This window comes from Melopsittacus undulatus, chromosome 1 (assembly GCF_012275295.1).
Source record: "Melopsittacus undulatus isolate bMelUnd1 chromosome 1, bMelUnd1.mat.Z, whole genome shotgun sequence".
In the NCBI taxonomy this organism is placed as follows: Eukaryota; Metazoa; Chordata; class Aves; order Psittaciformes; family Psittaculidae; genus Melopsittacus; species Melopsittacus undulatus.
The window spans coordinates 48,379,653-48,398,876 of record NC_047527.1 but is presented as its reverse complement, the minus strand read 5'-3'; positions in this window follow the sequence as shown (position 1 = coordinate 48,398,876).

Here is a 19,224-nt window from a genome sequence, read left to right as displayed (position 1 = left end):
CAAGTCAGCAACAGGCTTGATTGGAACGTGCTAAATTGAATTTATACCTCTTCTTGCTCCTGTGCTTGCCTGCCCCTCTGTTTATTAGAGTCTAGCTCTCATTAGTGGCTGCTTTTTGCTTTCACTGCTTGCTGTAGTGCTGTACTGCTGATCATCTTAACTCTCCTGCGCCTGGGAACATTTTTATAACAGCAATGGCCATGTGCCTGGGCTGGCTGACGGCCATGGCATCACTGTTTTGTGCCACTGTACTGGACAGGCTGGACATGCAAGATGCAACAAATTGGTGTTACACACAAAGGGAAGGAGTAGCAAATATAGCAGGGTTGCACTTTGGACAGTTATGACTTGAACTTTGTAGCTGTGAATCCTTTAGACTGGGATTTTTAAATAGTGTTACATCTCTGGACTTACAAAACCTTGGTTTTCCATTAGCAATTTGTACAATATTCATAACCTTCTGAACCCTTTACTCACATCTGTGAGTGCTTACTGCAGCAGGGAACCATATTGTGTCCTGCAAAAACAAGCCTGTTTGGTTTTTAGGTGTATGTTTTATTTTCAAAATAGCACAAAATCTCAGTTGCTGATAGAAAGAAGCCATAGTTGAAAAAAAAAGACGGATGGATTGGAGCTTAAACAAAAAACCAGCCTTTAGATATACCAAGCGTTACTGTTCACACAGCATTCAATTATGAAGTCTTCATTATGTACCAATTCAACTACACACATGCCAAATGTTCTTGAGTCAGCAACACAAGCAGGACTGCCTTCTTCCACCCTTACAATGGATGTTTAAAAATAAAGAATCATCAATAGTCACGACAGGGCTCCCTCAGTGGGCAGACATCCAGCATGCCATGGAGTTGTCTCTCCCAGGAGGCATTTCCCCAGGCTTCAGGGAAGTCATAGGAGGAATGAGGGCCACAGAGCTCTCCCAGCCAGCTGCATCACTGCTTGTGAGCAAGTTCAAGAAAGCCAGCAGCAGAGCACCTTGCTCAGTTGTGGACAGACTGGATAGAAAAGAAGGAATCAGAAGGTAATGCATAAGAGTGGAGAAGTTAAAACTCCTCATGCTTTCTAAACGCTGGCTTTGGGAATACATCCTATGTACATATGTTGCTTATGATATAACAATCTTGTTTCCAAAGCTTATAGAGACAGTCATCCATTAAGTTGAAGGAAATTCCAAAGAAGGACCAACCTTCTTTGAAGAACCATTCTACCTGAAGAGCCTTTGCTGCAGAGCTGCCCTAGCTAAGGGTGGTTAACATCTCTTACCAATACTACTATGCTGCGTTAGTGATTGCACCCCATCATCAGCAGTGGCGTACACCAAAGGTTGGCCAAGTGCTTGACAAGGGGGTACAATGTAAAACAGACATAGACTGGGGCAGCCGCAAGGTTTAAGATTGACCAGTCTGCTTTTCTGATTTTAAAAGTAGAAAGGGTTTGATTATATATACATATATATATATATACACAGGCATAAATCGTTCATAATTGTTTCATGGCTGGGAAGAGGATTGTGCTCACACCAACAAGCACTCAGCCAAGGGGAGTACACCAGAAACAAGTCTCTGTACAGGTTAAAATTACAGTGGAAATGTGCAGCCCTGTTCCATGAAGTCTGACTTGTCACATACAACAGCCTTTTCAGGTGGAGAGCAATGCCTGTGATAGTCCCTTCCTCCAGCTGCCTCCACCTTTGCCTCTCTGGCTCCCCACTCTTCTCCTTGGGTGTCTCTCTCCACAGCTGATCCTTCCTCTCACATAAGCAGCATCAGCTCATTGATGAGATGATCATAGAATTATTCAAGCTGGGAAAGACCTTTAAGATCATCAAGTCCAACTGTTAACATAGCACTCTCAAACCCACCATTAACCATGTCACTAAGCACCACGTCTATATATCTTTTGAATACCTCCAGGGATGGTCATTCAGATACTTCCCTGGGCAGCCTGTTCCAGTGATTGTCAACCCTTTCAGTGAAGACATTTTTCCTAATATCAGACCAAATGGCTTGTATTAGAAGGCAGCTTGGTCATCTACATTTAAAGAAAGCCATTGAGTTGGGCACATAACTAGCATCCAAATAAACAGCCTGCTTTTCAAGAACTACTAAGCATCACCTATACATCCTGTATATATCCAGTATATACATATATATGTATACACATTGTATATCCTGTTTAATTTCAGTGGAGCTGTAGGTTGCTCCTCACTTTTGCTAGTCAGGTCCTGGGGCACCTAAGAACATATTTGGAAAACTAACTTCAGGATATTTTTTTCTTTTTGTTTTAATCTTGGCCATAAATTCTATCACTTATGAGTCAAAACCCCATCTGCTCCAAATTTGCACTTGATTTCATGCACAAATAGGGTTCACACATATAAGTCCTGTCATTTGTGTGCTCCCAGAGGCAGCGCATAAATTACCTATGCACAAAACAAGAGGTCAGTCGGCTTTACCTCGTGCACTGCCGAGTAAGTGCACATCAAAGGGCATATTGTGTTCTTGGAATGAGAATAAGGAGTCCTGGCATGGGTCACCCCCTCCAAACAGAAATGCTGCTTTTCTTGGGCACAAATAAAACCCCTAACAACTTAAAAACCAGCCAGAATTGATCAGGCAGTAGATGGTTCAGAAGGAGTTGGGGTTTCGGTTAGCACAAACAGCTAATACCATGGATTTCCCAGAGCTGTTTGAAACCTGGGTTTGACCTTAGAACAGACAGTAGTAAGTCTTCATTAGAAATGATGCCCATTTTATGACACAGCTGTGAGAAGCAGTGTTAAATATGACATTAAAATGCTTCTATCTATCTGATCAGTATAAATGGAGGTAAGAAATTAAAAACCTGTTAGATGGAAACTATCAAACCCTGTAGAAACCACAGGGTTAACTCAGATCAGCCAACATGAAGTTAAATACCGAGTGCTCCTTTGCAAAAGTACTAACTGCATAAGTGTGTTCAGCAGCATGGTATTTCACATGACTCCTTTGGGCCCTCTTCTAGGTGAACTTTTGATGGAAGGCAAGTGCTTCAAAAAAGTGGGCACGTCACTTTGACTGCTTTATACTCCAGTCATTATCTGTACAAAAAGCAGGATCTTTATAAGAAGGGAGGGAGGAAAGACACTGACTTTGAGTGAATCTTTCCCAGATAAATAAATTAAAACCATAATAACACAATGACTACCACAGCTTGTAAATTAAGGGAGTAACGGGTGCATAGCAAGGCACTGATATATAGCCTGGAGGAGGAACAACTTCATCTGAACTACAAACAATTCATTTAAAAAAAAAGAAATACTTTGCAGGAAAGCACTGCTTCCAGACCAGCTTATGAATCATAGAATCACAGAAGCATAGAATGGCTTGGGTTGGAAGGGACCTCAAAGATCATCTAGTTCCAACCCCTCTGCCATGGGCAGAGACATAAAGCATACCAAAAGGCAATCCTGATAATCCATTAGCAGCACAAACTGCTGGAACAGGGGGACACCCCCAAATCTGGCATAAAAGTCAGTGGCTTTGACAGCTCAAGTTAACAACTCTAGTGGACAAGCATGGCTCAGGAAAGCATGCTACACTGCCCCAAGAAATACTGTGCCCCGCACAGGTATCTGAAATAGCTGCAAATGCCTTCTCTGAGCTCTGTGGTGCAGGTAGAGGGTGACAGCCTTCACCATACTTCTGCTGTTGGAATCTAGCAATCCTGAACATCAGCTTGCATCTCCATGGGGTATATCTCCAAACTGAGATATCTCAGTTTTGCCAGAGCCACCTGGTTGTCTCTGAGCAGCGATACCCTGTGAGGTGCATGTGCGTCCAGAGTCATTTGACCTTGTGGGCCATGAGAAGAGGGAAACAATTTTCTTTGTCTTAATTTTGTTTGCCCTTCTGTTCCCAAGGCCAAAGACAAAGCCATGACCATTAAGCCAACCTAGCAGGACCCTTTTGGTGACCCCATGGAAATGTGAGTCACAGCTTCAGCGCGCAATGTCTCACACTTAGAGCAGACAACAGAGCAATAGCTCTACCAGAATAAAGAAGGAGAGGAAATGAGTGCAATATCTCTTCCTCCAAACTGGCCACAGTGAGTTGGTTAAAGTAACAGTAAGATTCCTGGAATGGTCACAGGAGGCTAGGCACAGGCCTGAAGGCATCCAAGAAGAAATCAATTTCTGGATGTCTTTTCTGAAAGTAACTTTTCATCTCCCTACTTCACAGATGTTCCCTTTTCCAAAATCCTGGCAATTTATTTTCTTTTATTTTCTTTTTTTCCCTTTTTCATAACAGCAGTCCCATTTGTAGTTTCCTGTTACATTTTTATACTTGTTACTTCTAAAAGATAGGGCTAAACCATACTTCAAGTCTTACTCAAGATCTGGACAAAGTTTCAACTGTTTTCAAGAAGCAGTTTTGGCCTAAACATACTTCACATTAAGAGTCAGGCTCATGATTATTTAACTTTAAGTCTTTTGTTTCCTTTTGGATGAACAAGATTTTATGAGAGCTACTTTAACATCCAAGCGGGTACAAGTGCAAAAGCCCACTGAGACAAACAGACTTTACAGGAGCAAGATCTAAGACTGTGTGTCCAGGCAGGTTTGTTAGAGATGCACACATGTACATACAAATGCAGAATGCAGCTAGGTAGTAGAGCTGCAACCTAAATCTCAGTCTTGCACTCAAAAACTAAAATCAGCCTGTAACAAGCAGAACTTGGCCAGACTTCTCTGGAGTTCAGTTAAGCAACACTTATGACAAAGAATGCTTCAATAAAGATATGCCTTAGGACTTTCTTTCCTCTACATCTTCAGTTGAAATACTGATAGCGAATACTTATTTTAATCACTTCCCTGACTTTGTAAGACCCTTAACTTACACTGTCTCTGTGTTGGAAGCTCCATGTACAAAACTGATTGACTCCTCAATCGCTAAGAAAACATGCAGTACCAGCATTAGCTTGTAACTTTTCAAATCTTGGCAGAGCTTGCATTCAACCTCTCAGCTTCCACTCAACTTTCTTGTCTTGTTTTTAAGTTTGTTTCTTTTAAGCACAACTGAAGGAATCTGCTCTCCCCTCCTCCCCTTCTCAAAACCAGACTTTTGCATCAATCAGTCTCACTGGCACCTTCACCAGCAGGCTTCATACATTTCTGTGCTGTGATTGCAGATAAGTCCTTAGAAACAAAAACTTTAAAAAAATCTAAATTTAACAGTATCTGAAGGTTAAATGCTGTGCAAAGCGAGGGAAGACAGTGACAGGAGAGCATTCAATCACCGTATAGTTTCTCATCCCAATGAAAGCATCCTTTGAGAGTCTGCCGAGGTGTTGTCTAGCTTATATGATACAGTGCAGTGCCCATCAGCACTTCTGTTTGGAAGCTTGCTTCTTAGAAATCACCATCAGGCTCATTATTCATAAATCAGAAGGCGGCTTTCAACCAGGCCTGGGAATCTGGAGACGCTGCATAAAGAGGGAGTTCTGTCTGCTCTGTGGGTTTCAGACCGACAGGGCGGGCGGGGGGGTGCTGGCGTGGCTTCCTATCCTTGTGCACTCAATCAAGTGAATTGCACAACCATGCTGCTTTGCTCTATTTAATGTAATGCTTCCTGAAGCGTCATTTATGAGTACTACAAGTTCTGGTTGCTGAGGAGTGTGTGAGGGTGTCCACAGTCTAATAATGTAAAACAAGCCATCTAAGGGAAGGCATGAAGGTGTTCTTTCCATTGGATACACTGAAAAGTGACAATGTATTGAAAATGTACTTTTTATCCCTACAACATCAGGTGTGAGGTAGCCCCTTGCAACTAAATGTCTCTCCACTGATTTTAGTTTAAAATATCGTCTTGATTTAGCAAGAATTTTAAGATCTTGACCTTAGAATTTGTAGGTAGGTCTTATTCTTCATTAATATTTAAATAAGTATCACCGTAACTGAAACACACCCAAGAAAGAACACTTGGAGAGAGGAATCTTGTCCTCAGAGGCTCTGGAGATGTCTCATCCTATCTCCTTTGGCAGGACACAAACAACAAAATAGATTGCTTTGGGTCCATCTTTCTATATGATTTCCAAATCAGAAACTTCTGCAGATGGAGAAGATGTCATTAGTAAATCCCCTCACAGGATCAGGACTTTAGACTCTAAAGCTGTCGTTTAAAAGAGAAAGTTCAAAACAAATGTATATTGGTCCATTTTGGAAATGTGTATGTAGAGAGAAAAGATATGGTCTGCAAGTCAATCAGACCCCAAGTCAACATAATGTGTGGCCTCTGTATTTCTGTCATCCAAGAGGTTCCCAAAACCTGCTCAGGTCAACAGGAGTTTTCCAGTGACATCAGTGCACTTTAGAGCAGGCATTCACCTAAGGACCCACAGGTTAAAACTTCCTTTTGAGCAATCTGGTCTAGTGGAAGTTGTCCCTGCCCATACAGGGAAGTTGGAATGAGATGATCTCTGAGGTCACTCCCAACCCAAACCATTCTGTGATCCTTGTCCCTCCCTTATCTGCTGAGGAAGACAGGGTCAATTTTAGTGCTAGTGTAAACAGAAATGTATGCAGTTGAGGAGCATCAGTAATTTAAAAGATCATATAACTGACTCCCACCTGGGAGGATTATTATATGAAATGCACTAGTGATGTCTCCAACCTCTCTTACTATGGAAATGCTGAATAAGCAAAAACTAGTAAGTTGGATAATAGCATATTCCAGAGGAAAAAAAAGGACCATTATTCATTCAAATCCATTAACTGTGTTAAGAAAGGAGAAGGTGATTCATTCCAACTCTTCTCTACTTCAGTAGAAAGCAGCTGTTTTTTAATCATCAGGGATGGTTGTGTGATTGAAATAGAGACTGCTAGCTGAATTACCATAAAAACCTGCCAATTAATTAACTGAGCTCCATATAGCCAAAAATAATAGTGCTTAAAAGCAGCTTGTCATATCTCTGTTGAGAATGGACACCTGTCTGCTCTGGTAACTATGAAGAACAAGAACCTCAGGGACAAAGAATGTAATACGTTGACTGATATCTGTGCATTTTGAAAGGTTCACTGGCTGTTCCTTATATTCTTCATGTGTCGAGTTTCTCTGCCTTTCAATCTGTACTTTTTAAAGACCCTCACCCAGAATTTGATTCAGGGCCACCTCCAGCTACAGTTACTGTCAGCAAACAGCAGTTGAGGCAAACCCACTTAAGAATAGCATAAAAAACATTATAGCAAAGTCATAGAAATTAATACTAGTCAGTCAAAATGGAAAACATTCAGGTCCCATAATATATTTCTGGATGTTAAGTCATCTCTCAAAGATCCAAAATCCCCTCCCAGCAAAATATGCATCAACAGTTTATTTCATGGTATCTTTAGCACAGAAATAATAGAAGGCCAGCTCAGCTCTTTCCAATAATCCCAACTGTATAGTTGTTTAATAGATAGTGTGAATGTGCATAACTCTTCTTAACATTTGCCATCATCATATATTCACCACTATAGCTTACAAAACCTGTAAGCATGAACAAGACAACCTGTGTATTGTAACCATGACTGGTAACAAAGCAGTATTCCAGGGGTGACAAAGTGAAATTGGTTATTTGACTGCTCAACAGCTGCACCTCTAGAGCCATTTTAATTCCATGTGACCAATAACCTACTACGTTTCAAAGCTACCCACTGTTCTGCAAAGAAAGCAGGGGGATTAGTAATTATTTTTCTTCAAATTCTACAGAACTGGGACTACATCTTCTTTCAGATTTATTTACTTAGAACTAAACACTTTGACTCGGTTTCTGAAAATTAGTAATAATATTACAGACAAAAGCCAAATATTATTTTAGTTTCTAGAAGCCTAAAAAGAGGCTGTGCTGGTTTTGGTTGGGATGGGGTTAATTTTCTTATAGTAGCTAGCAGAAAGCTATGTTTTTTATTTGTGCTGAAAACAATGTTGATAATACAGACATGGTTTTGTTATTGCTGAGTAGTGATTACACAGAGTCAAGGGCTTTTCTGCTCCTCACACCACCCCGCCAGTGAGTAGGTTGAGGATGCACAGGAAGTTGCGAGAGCACATGCCTACAGCTGACCCAACTGGCCACAGGGATATCCCATACCATATGGTGTCATGCTTAGCATATAGAGCTGGGGGGAGAAGAAAAGGGGAAAGAGGGGTGTCAGAGTGATGGCATTTGTCTTCCCAAGTAACTGTTATGCATGATGGAGCCCTGCTGTCCTGGAGATGGCTGAACCTGCCTGGCAATAGGAAGTGGTGAACAAATCCCTTGTTTTGCTTTGCTTGTGTGTGAAGTTTTTGTTTTACCTATTAAACCGTCTTTATCTCAGGCTATGAATTTTCTTGCTTTTACTCTTCCAGTTCTCACCCCCATCCCAGTGCGAGAGGACTGGGCAAGTGGCTGTGTGAGGTTTACTTGCCAGCTAGGTTAAACCACCACAGAGGCAAAGACTTGTTTTTTATCTTGGGTATAATTTCTGTGTATAAATCTCTCTTGGTAAGTCTTTATATTCTGTCTCATGTGATTTGCTAATCAAGCTTTCTCTGAGTCATACCTAGGGGAGAATAAACATCAGTCCCTGCACCAAGTTTCGTTCATGTATGCAAGAGATATTCAAACAATGAACTGGAAGGTTTTTGCCTCCATTATTGTTGCTGAGAGTTCCCAGAGACATTACCTGGATCAAAAAGAGGTCTGCACTGGATTTTTGAATTTTTCAGTGGCAAAAGGCTAAATCATCTGGTTTGCAGATAAAGGGAATGGTTGTTGTCCAGGTTCGCTGGTTTGTCCGAACAAGAACTGTCTTCAATGTGTAAATGAGAGACAATGCTAAGGTAAGACAGAGCAAATCTTGCTTAGTCAGTGCCTTCCTGACCAGGGTATGTCTTACAGTAAAACAGAGTTTATGGTGCCTTCAGCTTGCTTTAAAGGCATAGTCTTTGGTCAAGTCTTGGCTGGCGATTTTTTGAATCATAGTGTGCTGTTTGGAGCAAAGTGATGTTTTGCTTCAATTTCAGACATTTGATTAATAGAGTGTGTTCATACTGCTTATACCCTTCCCTCTTGTTTGTTGGATGAAAACAGATCTGCTGTACAACATGGGAAAATGGTCTCATCAGGGACTGAGTAATATGATAGAAACTACAATGTGTGTATGAGAGAGTGTGAGTGGGAGAAAATGCTCTCTTCTATTTCCTGTCAAGTTGAGGGTGAGACTGGCGGAGACCCAATTCCTCCAGGGAGTTTATTTAAACTGTGATACAAAAGTTATTCTGAAAAGATGGAGGGACTCCTGACAGCACTCAGCTGCTTTATTGACTGCTGCAACAAATTTGCTCTTAGTTTGAACCCCCAGACCAAAGGGTAGTTTGAAAGAAGCTGAACTTGTGGTGGTGCTAAAATTTGAGGAAGGATTTGGGATGAAGGGAGCTGCAGTTGACATGAAGTTCTGTGCAGCTTAAGCCTGCAGTGTCAGAATGCATTCTGCAGTATGGACACAGTGAAACTGAGTGTTTTGATCTGGGTTTGTAAGTATGTCAGGCTGAGGACCAGGCAGACATCCCTGCTAAAGAAAGGTTTTAACATGGCCAAATCCAGTGTTTTTTGAAAGCACCAAGGGAAAGAAGGTTTCTAAGGAAAACACTTGGTCTGTGATAACTGAGAGGGGTCTGCATAAGTCTGAGTAAGTTTGTACAAAGCTGAATAACACTATCCTGAGCAAATGCCATCAGCAGGTGCAAAACTGCACTAGGAAGGGCTGGAGGGAATCCAGGGAACAGCTCTGTGTCCCTCAATTGGCACTTGGGGATCTCAGAGCAGTGGAAAGTTTATTTTTGTTCACCAAGACAGACTGTTTTTAGGCAGCGAGGGCTGTTTGCTATACACATCTGTTGTCATTGTGCAAGGCAGTATAACCTGTATTGCTAGCACATTCCTGTTCTTCTAGCTGGATGGACAAAGAGCTGAGGAAAGAGGGTTTACAGGTGCAGGTATTTATTAGCATTTTGACAACTGTTTCACAGAGTTGCAGCAACCAGCTGATGAAGAACTAATGAAAACAGAGTTGAATAATTTGAAGCCATTTCTTCCTCTGTGGCCTCAGGGGATTGCAGGATGTTTTGTGGCATTGTTTCTGTAAGAAAGCCACAGAATTCATTATCTAGACATCTGAGCATTTGATCAGAAAGGACATAGGGGAACTGAATAAGCTAAGAGAAGGTATCCTAGTCTCCTTGGTCTGGTCATAGATTAAGTCCCATAATTAAAGTAGAGCAACTTGTTTTCAGCACTACTGGAAATGGAAGTTATTCCTTGATGAGTAGTACAGTGACATTTCTGGATTCACCCAGGGTGAGTAAAAGGATTTAAAAATCTTTTCTAATTCCTCTCTTGCCTCCATCCTTTCTGTGGTGTTTTCATAATCTTTCAGTGATCTCTTACACACGGGCTCATTTGGATCATTATTTCACCAAGTCTTTTTAGTAGGGGAGAGAGGAGGGTGGGCTAAGAGGAACTAGAAGTAAGTTGTCCTTCTGAACACAGACTGCAAAACATTAACCTCCATTTCACCAAGAGACAAGAGGAAATACCAGGGAAAAGCAGCTAAAGGTCACACAATGGCACATTTTTCGTGTAGTTTACCAGAAGTATGTGAAAACAGCTGTAGAGAGAATGGATAAATTATGTTTGAACTTTGGATTAGGCTCAGAATTTTGAACAAAAAAAAATAAGATCTACCTACCCTATTTATAGCTAGTTCTGTCACAATATTGTATGCTATTGCAAATTTATTAGCTGGCAATGGTTTTTAATAAATCACTGTGCAAGGCATCCTTGTAATAAAGAAGTTATAATGCAATAGAAACCAAGATTTTCTCTTGAGTTCCTGTCCTTTTTTCCTTGGGATTCTTTATCTCCTGTCCTATTGGGAAATGTCAAACATTATACACCCATATGCTGGCAGAATGAAATACCAGTGAGCCAATGGAAAAGTTTTGTTTGTGTGGACAATGTTACAGTGCTGGTGGCTACAGAAAATAGTCCCATATTTTTTTAGCAAAGAATTACCCAGCTGCCACCAGCGCGTGAAACAATAAAGAATTACCATCTTATGAATGACAAAGTAGCTTTTAGTCAGACAAGGACATAATCACATTAAAATCTAGCTTAGAAGGAATTTTGTATTCATTCACATGCCAGTAATTTTTGAGAAAAAAATAAAAGGTTAGGAAAAGGCATTGTAGCTGTAAAAGCAATGCATTTGGAATAAAAAGGACTTGCAAACTTATGCACATGCAAATCTAGGTAGTCCCCTTTGTGACTATGAATTTCCATTAATATTGAAAGATTTAATAAACATAATCACAAATAGAAAGAAATCATCTTGCCCTTCAGTGCAAATACTTAAAGAATATAAGGCCATGAACAAGCTCATTAGTGCGTTTAGCTCCATTAGTTTTTACTACCTGGTGAAGTTTTAGAAATCCTGTTACGCAAATGGGCTCAGAAAAATGTTCTATTTGAATCCAAAGTCATATTTAATTTCAAATATTTTCACAGCTATGTGTTGCATTGTGTTTCTAATAATACTGCCTTCTTTTTTCGCCTTTCCTGCATACTATGAAAACCAATTATTAAATTGGAACATGCTGCTGGCAAACAAGGGCATGGACTGTCAGCTACAATTCTTGGTTCAAAAATCATTCTTTCTTTTGTGGATTTTGTATCCCTTCTACCAACCTGACTCACATAACTGGCAGTGACTACATGCAGCATTTCACTGTCAAATATGGCCCACTCACTGTTTGCAAACTACTTATTAAGCAGGCAGTTTCATGAAGAAGCTTGACAAATGATTTCAAATGATGGAAAAAAGATCACTTCACCTTTTCACAAAAAAAAATCCTAAGAGAGAGATATGAATCTTAACAAATCAGTTTTCTCAAATTATTTGCTCAGATACGCAGGGGAGATTTCACCTTATTAAAACTGAGTGCTATGCTCCCCATATCAGGCTTCTTATTGCCTTTTTCTGCTTTGATTACCAAAATGGCACAGGCTTCAACTGCAAAATATATAGTGGCTGATGGAGACCAGCAGAACACAGTCTTGTACAAGATGCAAAAGACACCAAGTTGCTTACAGGAGGATCTTGAGTTCCCAGTTCCCAATCACTTCAGGGAAAAGGAACTGACTCCACCATAGAAATATCAGCATGTTTATTTTATTTCACTTCTTACAGACTAGTAATACAACAAAATTCCATCTGTACATAGAATTGGATCCGTTTAAATGGAAATTCATGGCACACATTAAAGAAAGGCAAGTAACTGTAAAGTGCATGAAATTTCTAAGTAAGGATTACACATACTAAACCCATTTCTTCACCAGAGCAGCTCCAGTGATGACAACAGTTGCTTCAGTTTTACAGCCATGTGAAATCAGAACCAGACCTGGGCTGGTTCAATTTTGCAGAATCCTGAAGTGGATAACCATGGGCAAGAAGCAAGTTAGACAGCTAAGGGGGGGCAGGTCAGCTCCTTGGGAGCATGGGGACTGTGAACATTTTCAGCTGTTATGATGAAAAGGTTAATGTTTCCCTGACCATGTACTATCAACAATTTTATTAACTTACTTTCATTCCTTTTTTGGTTTGTTTTGCTTTGTTTTGTTTTCATTCTAATGATGTTGTTCATTTTCAGATGCCATTTTTAATATTTTTAATTCAGTTTCAATATCCTCCACAGGAATTTCAAAACAATCTACTCTTTAAAACTTAATTGTGGTGTTTGTTATTCCATAAAAATGCATATTACATTTTGAGATCCGATTTTGTAAAGTAATTGAATAATAAATGAATAATGAGAACAACAGGGCTCTTATTAACTTTTTAGTCATTAAACTAACTTAACATTTTAGAAAGAACAATAACTTTTCCAATAACATTCCAGAATAGCAATTATAATTGTAATGCACCAAAACAAATGTATAAAATTATGCTGGTTTTGGACAGTAGGATGGAAATTTTTAATTATTTACATTTTTCCCAAGCAGAATAAATTGCCAGTGTTTCTCTCCAAGAAGGAACTGTGCCCTCCACTGTAAAGAACACAAAATATCATCTGAGCATTAATAAGGCAGAGCTGCCAGTCATTCCCACTGCACCGAACCTCCTCCTCCTGCGCTAGCAGATTAGGCATCAGTACTTACACCCACCCTGGGTTCAGGCTGGGACCCAACTAGTAAATCCAAATCTCCCACCCATTTCCACATCTGGAAGAAGACCCCATAAAAGCTCAGGAGGTGGCACTAAGCTCACCTGTCAGCAGTGCTTTGGCAGCATCCCTGTACCAAGCACAAAGTAAAGCCTTTCCTCAGTTCCCCTGGTGGCAGCCCAGGGCAAGAGGAGATGCTGGAAGTACTGTAGGAGCTCCTCCACCACTCTCCTTCAAAAGGAAGATTCCTCACACAGGTGCTTGGCCTGAGTCGAGGTGAGAGACATGGCATGGTAGGGCTGTTGGCACCCAGCCAGTCAATACTGTGGGACACCTGTGTTCCTTCCCAAGCATAGATCATGGCAGAGTGACCCTGAACCCCATGCTCTTCCACACAAATTAGTACAGTTTATCATGATGGGTCTGGTCCTGGCTGGGGCAGAAGAGAGCATCCCTGCCTGGAAGTGGCCAACACCACTGCAGAACTGTCCATAGGCGGGACCTGGGACTGTACTGCTGTGTAATTAGTCCAATCCTTAATATTGTCCAAAGTACCACTCTGGCACTTCACACTGCTTTACAACTTATTCAGGCCTGTCAATCCATCATCCTGATCACCTGATGCTATCTCCTCACATTCAAAAAATCCAGGTGAAATCTGGAAAGTGAGTGACTTGAGCAGTGCCGTGGAGCCCCTAAATGATTCGTAACACCTTACAACAAAACATAAGTGGGTGCTCTGACAAAGATTGACTAAAGTTTTCCTGTTGCCTTCTCAGCTTGAAAACTATCAGTGCAAAATATCTTCTGTCTGAGTAAGAGCTGTTTTTCAGCCCCCTCAAGAAGCCCAGGTTGACTGGGCTTCACCCTGCTTTCTCATCCTAGTCCTCATCCCTCAACTGCAAGCACAGTTCAAGGAGGAGTCTTTAAATGTGTGCTAACTCTTAATCACGCCAGCAGTGCCTTTGAAGTCACAGAGGACCTTGTATCAAACACTTCTCTCCCACAGTTCTAAAATAGCCCCTCATACAATAAGCACTGACTGAGAACAGGATTTCTCAAGCAGCACAGAGTAAACTGGTCATGTCTCAGGCAACACAAACCTCAGAGGAGAAGTTTGATTTCAATGGGAGAATGAGCACAGGCCTGACTGTACAGAGTGGGACTTTGCTTTTTAACATCAAGAAAATGCTATTTATCTTTTTTTCTCTTTTAAAGGAGAAGTTGCCCATTGCCTTTCCTATTGAAGCCTAGGTGTAGTAGGTTGAAAACCAAGAGACAAAAAAGGACAGGTGACAACAATCTTGGCCCAGGACTATTGTGTTCGGCCCAGCTCCACTGCCCCAGCCACAACACTTGGAGGAAGTGCCACACAAACAGAGGAAGCAGGATTCGGGCTGAGAAGGATTTAGTAACGGCATTACTACGCTCTCAGCACTGATGCCTGTGAAAGATAAAACCTGGGAAAAGACCTCGGGTTCCTACTCTTTATTGTTGCTGCCTGGGATTTAACTTGTATGTCTGAACTATGTACATATTTCACCGATTCAGGCGGGGCGCCATGAACGTATTTATACGGGCCGAGACAGTGACAGGACTGCTGATGTTTACAGTAACAGGTTAGAGAGACTTTGCCAAAGCATTCTTAGTTTTTAAAATGATCGTTCCGACCCAGCCCCCTTCCCCCTCTCCATTGTTATTTTGTCTGCTGGATTTACGGAAGAAGGAAATGGTAAATTACAAGAAAAAAATAGCATTTATCTTGCCAGGACGTGTTGCTTTGAACTTGGATGATATTAACATATCAATCAGATTCAGTGATATGTTAAACAAGGTTGTCCCTGGTTTATGGTTCACCAAAGCTAGGAGTTGAACTATGGCTTTGTCTGCATGGTGGGCAGGGAGCTTAACTCCACCAGTCTAAATCCTTCACGTTTACATGTAGCACTGATACTGAGCACAGGGAGCCATTTGTTTTATTTGAGTTACGCTGACCCAAAATAAAGTCCAGTTTACAATTTGGTTTGGACTGAAAATTCACCCAGATGAAGCTATTTCAATACAGTGACTATAGCTGAAATCCTTAAAGGAGGAAAACGCAGAACAGGGAATATAATGACAGATTACAAACATTCTGTTTAGAGTAGTCTTGTAAGAGGAAATATTTTTGGATGACATTTCCAGTTCCCAATCAAAGCTTGGCCAATTAGATGGAAAATTAATTCAGAAAGGAAACATTAATTAGGTTTTGATACAGATGCTAATTCCAAAACTTCATGAGGATCCAAAGATTTGCCTGCTTCACTCTGCCATTTCCTGATTATGGAATATTCCTTATTTCACAATAACTCTACAGGCTGGAGACAGCTTAATTTAACTACATTGCTTCCTTTGGGGTTGACTAGGAACTTGTTATTTCAGTGTTAAGTGGCAGTACTGAACTGGATAATGATTTGAACTGGGCTGAATTGGATTTACCATACAAAGAAGCATGCCATGCACTAACCTGCTGGCTACAAGGAATTAAAAACAAAAAAAGAAAAAGAAGATAAACTGAGTCATTCTCATGGATAACAGCCTGGAAAGAAGCCTTCTCCTTTTCCTTCTTGCCTCTTTTAGAAAATAATGCAGACACTGAAATGAAGAAATATATAAATAAATAATATTTAACATCATGTTTCTACTTTCAGAATGACATTTGTCCTCCCATATATAAGCTAACAGTGAAAACAGTTCTCACTAAATAAATAATATTAAAAATAAACAATAACAAAGCTCCAAACATAAATAAAGCCTCAGGGCTTTAAACAATTATCAACAATTTAACTCAAAAGTGTAATTTTTTCCTCAAAGAATTGTAAGCTCAGAGCTATAGTGAAATCTTGATGTAATCATAACCATAGCACCTACTATAAATAAATTGCACAGATATTATTGTTTGGAAAATGAAAACAGTCCTTGGACAAGTACTTTTACTTACTATTTTTAAGCATAATGAAGCTCTATATTTAATCAGCAGACTTCACAAATACATTTTTAATACTCAGACTTGCTATCCACATTTTATGCAATGAATTTTTATGTTAATGGGGTATTACAAACTAATAGAAAGTGAGCTACAGTTAAAAAATAAAGATGCTGCAAGTTCAAAGCCCAGGACCACAGAGCAGTAATAATTCTCTGGAAGTGAAGAGAGAGTAAAACCCCAAACATTCTGATTTAAGAAAACAAGTAGCTACAGAAAATGAAGTCCAGTTTCCTGTGGCTTTGTGTCTTGTGGTTAAATTATACTGTGTCTAATAAGATGTGAGCTTTGATTGAAACTTTTCCTGTGGTTGAGGCATCTATCAGCTCCTTTTCTCTCCCATGAGGATTTTCTGATATCCAGTAATAATTTTTTGCTCATAATAAAGACTTTCATCAGAAAATTAAGTAGGGCCACTCAACTCTGCTTGGCTACTAATTTTCACTAAACACAGAAGAAATTTATGTCAAGCTTCCTTCATCAAATAGTCATCAAATCCAAAAGTTATAGAGCACTGAAAGATAGGCACATAGGCAGCATGATGATAACATGCATTTCTGTATGAAAGCAGGTTGAAAGTGCAAGTATCTTGGGTGCACATGTTTTTGTCTCAGACCAAGTTTTCCCCCATATGCAGATTTGTATACAAGATGTATGCTCTTTTTATAAGTAAGAAATCCTGTAGTAATAGTGGGGGAAAGAAAGCCAGCACAGGCAGGTCAAGAGAGGAGAGTAAAAGATCTGTGAAATTGCTACTGAGTGCAGGTAATTCTGGTAACAAGGTTAAGCAGCCAGTTTTTATAAGATATGCTGATGTGCTTTACTGGCAGCAGGAAACCGATGCTCTGAAAGGAGTACAGGAGTACTTGATGGTTTATTCACAATATGAAGAGATTTTGTTTTCCTTATATGAACTCTAAGCCTTATCTTTGACTCAACCACCACTGTACCAACTCTCTAGCCTCCTATCTGCTGAATATCCTGGGATAACCTTCATCAGCAAAAATAAGGTCTCAGATAAACAAATTTAATTCCTCACTCTTCAGGGGCTCTCTCACGCTTTATGTCAACTCTCCTTCATTGGAGAACAAGGTTTTCAGGGCAATGACAAAAGGGATAATGGAGGACAGATCTTCTGCTTCAGCTTTTCCTTATGTCTATATTGAAGGAAACAGTAATCAATTCAGCATTTTTTGTCTTGGAAAAAAATTTCTCCTTGCTCACCTTTTGCCTGAAATGTATTTACATTCACTATGAAGAAGAGCATGCAAAAAGACAAATGGCTGCATTCATTTCTAAAAGTACTTCAGTAAAACATCTCTACAGCAAGGGTAAAGGCTGTACAGCTAAACCTTGCCAGCAGTTCTTCTGCTATTGCAGGGCAGCAGTGGCATTGCCCATATGCTTTTGTCTCTGCCAAATCACCCTGAGGGTGATTATAAATTTACTGAGTGTGGATGAGGCCACAAAGACCTTCCATGACAAGACAAAAGCAACACCAGGGTTCTATTTGCCTGCTCAAACATTGATTTAGTGTATGATTTAAAAATTAAAGTCATCTGATGAATTTAAAGATGTGTTTCATTTGCTGAGACAAACTTTTACAATGGGGAAGGATTAGCAAACTTGAAAGAATATGTTTGCCATAAGAGTTTCCACAATTAACTGAGTCTAACAGATTTTGGCTATGTTTCCCAGAAAAAGCACTAGAGGTCACGTATATTGCAACTATGGTTTACCTCAGCCAGTAAAACCAATTATACTTCACATCCCTCTCTTCATTGTTTTCTAGGAAGACCATTTCTACTTGGACTGCTGGCTCATGGCATCTGGCTGGGAGGTAGGCATATTTGAAAGTCCTTGAGATGAATCCTGAAGTCAGAATCAGTTTATACAGGGATGCAGAAGTAGCCCAGCAGAAATATAAAGCTCTAGTCTTCAGCTCAGCTCTGTTGACGACACGTTTCTGTCTAGCTTTCACTAAGAAGCAGGAATCTAATGAGTTAAGGAAAGTCTGCCATGACAAGTTCGAAACCCAAGTTTGCAAAGTTAGACTCTGTTCCTGGCATTTAGGCATGCAAATCCTCTCTCCAAGGAATCTCAGGTGGCACTTTGGTCTCCATTCAGAAACCTCTAAAGAGCGCCTGTTACGGCACTTGACACTTTCTGAGATAACCACATCTTCTAGTATCTCCAGCAGGGAAGACCAAATGGGAACTTTTAAATATCACCTACTTAAACCTATGTGGCCCCACTGTCCCAGAAAAGTCATGAATAAAACTTAATCTTTTCACATAGTTCCCACTGAGGTTTTAGTATCATTTGTTGAAATGAGCACCTGAAGGGCTCTGTTTTTCATGTGCTGCCTGCAAAGAACCAGCAAGTACCAGTGCCAACCTCCATACACTTTGATGGTTCTTGTCTGACTAGAAGCCCCTGCCTCTTCTTCCCTGCTTGATCTACCTGGACTACCCAAGCCATGAGAGGATTCAGTCAGCACAAGTTTTCCATGTAATTTACCTGAGATTTTAATTACCAGCCAAATCAAACAGCGGAGAGTTCAGGCAACACACAATCCACTTGGGAATTCACCACCTGCCTGGTTCAAAAAGCATAAGCAAAACCACATTGTTTTATAAGTTTCAAAAAGAGAAGGAAGATGAAAAACAGTAAGCATTTGATTTCTTTTGCTTCTAGCATATATTAATTTCTACAGTAGCTGGATTTTAACACAGCTACTATAGCAAACTGTAACCTTTCAGTGGCTCATACTGTTGCTTTGGGTTCATCCTTTCATTTTCCCAGAGATGGGACTGACAGAATTTTTATTTGTTCTGAGAATACAGCCCATCCTATACAGTTAAGTACCCTGTGGGAAAAATCATGTAGATGTCATGGACACAGGAGGCAAATTTATGTAACACAGACACTCATTTCTGTTATTTTGTTCTTTTCTAG